Source organism: Octopus bimaculoides, chromosome 2 (assembly GCF_001194135.2).
Source record: "Octopus bimaculoides isolate UCB-OBI-ISO-001 chromosome 2, ASM119413v2, whole genome shotgun sequence".
Lineage (NCBI taxonomy): Eukaryota > Metazoa > Mollusca > Cephalopoda > Octopoda > Octopodidae > Octopus > Octopus bimaculoides.
Genome location: NC_068982.1, coordinates 76712895 through 76719200, shown reverse-complemented (window position 1 = coordinate 76719200; position 6306 = coordinate 76712895). Strand labels below are relative to the sequence as shown.

Here is a 6306-nt window from a genome sequence, read left to right as displayed (position 1 = left end):
ATCATCATCATCATCATCATCATCATCATCATCATCATCAACTATACCGTATATATCTGCAAACGTGTCTGCTTGTATATAGATTTATTTTCACACTAGTCTAAAGAGTTTTAGGGTTTATATTGAATTCTTTTATATTTTTATAACCAAGCAGTTCTACAAGAAACATGGCTACAGACTAAAACCAGCTGAAGAACAAAAAAGTATGTTTAAAAAAAATAAATTAAAATACCCATCTATGACTCCCTTTAGATATGTGTACACCAGATGGCTAATCCCAGATGGCTAGTCTAGACACAAATGGGTACTTTAATTTAATGACGATGCAATTGCGTACACCGAGCTTTTTCAACTAGGCAACTTTTCCACAATATCAGTGAACCCATCTTAATATAATTCTGTATTTATTTGTGCTTACACTTAAATAAAGTAGCATGGGAGACCAACATCATATCGGGTATTGGGTATCATTGAAAATTTAGTTTGCTTTTTTGTTATCTCTCACAAAATGGTAACGAAACCCTCACAAGATGCACTCATTCACTGCTAAAAGTGAAGAAACCTGCTATCCACATGGTATATATTTACTCAGTAATCACCAGGGGACTCAACAGTTCAAAGAAGATTTCCTAAGTAATAACGATTTTGTTCCTCTTGTTTTACTGTCGTTAGTTTACCACCAGGATAAAGTTATTGAACAGTTCATAACTTTCATGGCCGAGTCAAATTACTGTAGGCACGGTGCTGGCATGATTGTGGTTAATAAGCTTGATTGTAACTACGTGGATACGGGTTCAGTGTTACTGCACGGTACCTTGAGCAATTGTCTTCTACTATAACCTCAATCTGAGGTTATAGTGAATTTCGGTTGACGAAAACTGTGCGAAAACCCGTCATTTATACACACACACACACACACACACACACACACACACACACACACACACACACACACACACACACACACACACACACACACACACACACACACACACACACACACACACACACACACACATACACACACACACACTCACACATATATATATATATATGCGTGTGTTTGTGTGTGCATGAGTGTGTATGTGTGTATGTATGTCTATGTGTGCGAGTGTGTGTATTTGTATCTCTGTTTGTCCACCCATCACTGCTTAACATCCGGTGTTGCTTTGTTTACGTCCTCGTAACTTTGGCGATATAGACCAGTAGAATACGTATCAGCCTTAAAAAATGAATATTGGAATCAATTTGTTCGTCAGTGACTGAAATAAGTAAAAGTTAAAACGTAAAGAAAACATTGTGTAATTTGTCAGCATTTCGTTGGCTTGCACTGCAGGTTTCGAATATTTCTATGGTTATAAATTGCTGTAGCATAAGCTCCAGTCTACTGACATAGCTTTAATACACTGTATGATGAACAGATGTACTGGATAATCTGCTGTTTTAGCAGTTATGAACCTTACTACTGTCACTGGGTTTATACACACAAACACACATGGAAATGCACATACATAGGCATTCATACACATACAAATATATATATGCATGAATATGTATAAATGTACATATACATGAATGTATATATCAATCTATATATGTATATATGTATATAAATGTATATATATATATATATATATATATATATATATATACATATATGTATTTATGGATATATATATTTACACACATACACATATATTGCAAAAGAGAGAGAAAGAGAGAAATGGAATAAGAGAGGGAGAGAGAGAAGGAAGCTGATGTCTGTATTTGATTGCGAATGTAATTTAAGTGTTTACGACATTTAGTATCTCTCTCTCTCTCTGTCTCTCTAGACACACACGTAAAAACACACGCTCACACACACACTTAAAAGTTCCATTTATGTTTGATGATATCAACCTGTCTGCTGCTATATTTATGTCTCTCGAGCAGCTGATAGAAGTCTCATTCTACTGCACACTTAAACCACACGTAGACGTTGATGGATGTTGATATATATATATATCAACATCCACGAACGTATATATATATATATATATATATATATATATATATATATATATCAACATCCATGAACGTATATATACACACATGCATACACACTCACACATGCACATATATACACACAATAATACATACATACAAAAATATATTCATATATATATATATATATACATTATAAATATTATATATCATATATTAAAATATATATTATATATATATCATATGTATATATATATACTCTATTTTATCTATATACATGTAATATATATATTATACAATGTATATGTATATATACATTATATAATATATATATGTATATATATGTATATATATATCCCACCACACATTCTAAAGACGTGTAGACATACACGGATCTTATTTATACATGTATATGCTTGTATATATATATATATATATATATATATATATATATATATATATATATATATATATATATATATATATATATGTATGTATATGCTTGTATATATATATATATGTATATATATATCATATGGATATATATATGTAAACGTATTTGTGTATGCGTATGTGTGTATGTATGTTGTGTATGTATGTGTGTATGTATGTATGTATGTATGTATGTATGTATGTATGTATGTATGTATGTATGTATGCATGCATGTATCTGTGTATGTATATATGCATGTACGCACGCTGACAGAGTCAAATAGGCTATAAGATAGAACAACAAATTGTATAGGAAATTAAAATGGCGTAGATTAAAAAACATGACAGGAAATGGAAGGTAGCTCATAGAGTTTATAGTTTTATGAAACAGAATATCAATAGGAAAAATGATACAGCGGAAAATTATGAGGCGAACTGTAAGAGAAAGAGAGAGGATAGGGAAAAAGAGAGAGGAAGAGGAGGAAAGAGAGTGAGAAGGAGGTGAGAGGAGGAAGAAGGACAGAGTGAGGGAGAGTGTGAGAGGAAAGGGATAATTGCTAAAATTTGTGTAAATATTAATAAACAAATAAATGAAAATACATACATATCTAGCCTTACACTCATGGATAGTAGGAATATTGTCTATCTATCTATCTATCTATCTATCTATCTATCTATCTATCTATCTATCTATCTATCTATCTATCTATCTATCTATCTATCCATCAGGTCATCCCATAAGTTCTGTCCGAATTTTGAATAAAAAAACAAGTGATCAAACGTTATATTTAATTGAAATTTAATCATCAATGTACTTTCCCTGATTATCTATGACTTACTTCCATCTATTTACAAGCTTTTTAATCCCATCAATGTAAAACTCTTTTGGTTTCAAAGAGAATAACTCTGAAATGTCAGTTTCGACCTCCTCCTGTCTTGCGAAAGTTATGTCCCCCACAAATGATTCTCCCGACCTTACTCCTTTGGGGCAAGGTCGGGAGAATAAGGTGGATGAGGAATTTTTCCCAACCTAGCTCTTCGATCTTCTGTCTCTCAATCTCGATACCTTATGACAAAGGCAAGGAATTCTGTCTTCTCTGTAATTCTGAACTATTTTTTATTATTTTTTCTAAAATCCCCTTGTAAACACGGTTATAGAGAGTGCATACCGATGTAAAGATTGGCAGAAACACACTTTTAGTTCATATAAGTGATATCTATCATTATATATTTAAACATTAAATTTAAACATTAAATTTCACATTCACTAAATATATTTTTCCAAGTCTATATGGTTTTATTTAATATACATATAGTTATATACTTCTCATTTATTTGGTTTCTTTCTTTAACCTATCCTCTTTTTACAGGCTACCTTTAACGTTATATCATCTAACGTTTTTTCGAAACAAACTTATTTGCGTTCACTTAATCACTATACATATCCATCATTTTCTATTAAAATGTCTTATTGACGAATTTAATTTCTTCATTTCCCTGAAGAGAAATTTTATTGTTTTACACCATTTTATTCCTTTGAAATTATACCAGTGATATCTTCGAAATATGTGTCGGAATTTGAATAACACCTGCGTTTAACTCCATTTATATATATATACTTAGAAGGTTGCTTTTTATGGCTTGAATCCTTTTGTTTACAAAATTAATTAACTCTGACGTATTCCTCCCTCTAGTTGTATAAGGGTTATGTGCTTCCGGTCAATGAGTCAGACGAGTCGCTTATAGAGCTAACCGCTTTACAGATGCGAAACCAATGGCCACAACAAACAATCTTCTAAATATTACTGCTTTAACGTTTTTCACTGCTTTTTTTCGGATAAATGAACTATTAGTTGATACACACACACACACACACACACATACACACACACACACACACACACACACACACACACACACACACACACACACACACACACACATACATAACATAACGAAGGTGGCTAGACACAATATAAAACCAAAAACGAAAACTTCAATTATCACTAATAATGACTGAGGGTGCAGGGTAGCAGTTACATTGCTAAAAACAAGTGTGAAAGACAATTATAACCATAAAATGCACATTACGTACTGACAGGGGAGATAATCTCTCCACAGTGTGCTAGGTCACTATACTAGCATGTTAGTTTCGCTTGGAATTAAAGCTCATCAACAGTAATTACTGTATCACTTAGGATTAAGCTAAATGCTACCTGTCTGTATATAGTATTTACCATATGAATCAATGGGTGATTCAGCAAAATGGTAATTATAAAATAACGAAGGTGGCTAGATGCAATATAAAACCTAACAGGAAAAATTTAGTTGTTACTGATTGTGACTGAGTGTGTTGGGTAGCACCTAGATTGACAAAAAAAAAAAAAAGAGTCAAAGACCCTTATAACCACAAAAAGCACATTGTCTATGTACTGACAGGGGTTGATAACTGCGAGCGAAGTCACTATACTAGCTAGCTAGTTTCGCTTGGAATTAAAGCTCATCAGCAGTGATCAATCCATTGGTTATGGATAATCTAAATCCTACTTGTCAGTGCACACACACACACACACACACACACACACACACACACACACACACACACACACACACACACACACACACACAGGTTAATCAAAAATGAAAATGAAAACAATAAAAGTCAAAAGAGTGTACACAGTACAAGCATTAAGTTGACGCTCAGTTTAAGATCGGAAAAAGAAGGAGTGTGTAATGTTTCGAGCATGGCTCTCCGTCAAAAAGCGGTGAAAGGAAACGTCCGTAGAGAAAGAAAAAAGTCTAAGGAAAAGAAGTGTGCGTGATTACATGGCTGAAATGATCGGAAGTGGAGAGAAATAGAGAAAGTGTTTATTCAAGGCAGGTGAGTGAGTGTGTGTGCGTGCGTGCGTCGTAGTACCTTCATGTGTTTCTGTGTGTGTGTGTGGTAATATCTTTGTGGGTGTGTGTGTGTGTGTGGGGTAGTATATCCATGTGTGTGTGCGGTAGTATGTATGCATATGCCTTTGTGTTTATGTGAGTGATGCATGTTTAAGTGAGTGCTGCTACGAACAGGTTACCAGCAATCGTTAGATTTGGTGATATATATATAGGGAGAATTCACAAAAAAAGCAAAAGACGAAGACAGGTAGTGTAATATACGATGGGTTTCTTTCAGTTTCCGTCCATCAAATCCACTCACAAGGCTTTGGTCGGCCCGAGGCTATTGTAGAAGTCACTTGCCCAATGTGCCACGCAGTGGAACTGAACTGGAAACCATGTACTAAGGAAGCACGCTTCTTACCACACAGCCACGTCTAAGCCTGTGTCATACAACCATGCCTGCGTCTATATCTATCTATCTATCTATCTATCTATCTATCTATCTATCTATCTATCTATGCATTAAAATATATATAAATTTATCTATAACTCTATCCATTTCTTATTTTTACTTATGAATTTATACACCCTTATTAAATTTTTATAAACATACTTACCCCAATATTAATATGATACTTAAACACACAGTTAATTACTATATTGTTTATCTCTATATTTCTTAATGATTACCCAGAGTATCTATATATATAAAAATGAGAATGTGTGTCTGTCTGTCTGTCTGTGTGTGTGTGTGTGTGTGTGTGTGTGTGTGTGTGTGTGAATCCCTAAAACTCGAGAACTACGCAACCAATTTCATTCAAATTTTGCACATGCCTTACTTAGGGTTCCAGTTGTGTTTTAGTAAAAAAAAATGTTTAACTTCTTGCAGAGTTCGAGCCCACGGCAACATAATATCTCCTCCACTATTTAAATATTACGTGTCAAAAGTGAAGCAAAAACACTCATGTCAAATACTTTCACTTTAAAAATGAAACTATTCCACTAACTGAA

General features: G+C 33.6%; 2 protein-coding genes across 8 annotated transcripts in view; one reads left to right on the top strand and one right to left on the bottom strand.

The window, feature by feature from the left end:
- LOC106869685 (putative amine oxidase [copper-containing]) overlaps nucleotides 1-6306 on the bottom strand; it is a 491890-nt gene that overhangs the window by 99541 nt on the left and 386043 nt on the right. The gene's annotated exons all lie outside the window — the stretch shown is intronic.
- Nucleotides 1-6306, top strand: part of LOC106870602 (putative amine oxidase [copper-containing]) — a 148178-nt gene that overhangs the window by 9175 nt on the left and 132697 nt on the right. The window lies entirely within an intron of this gene.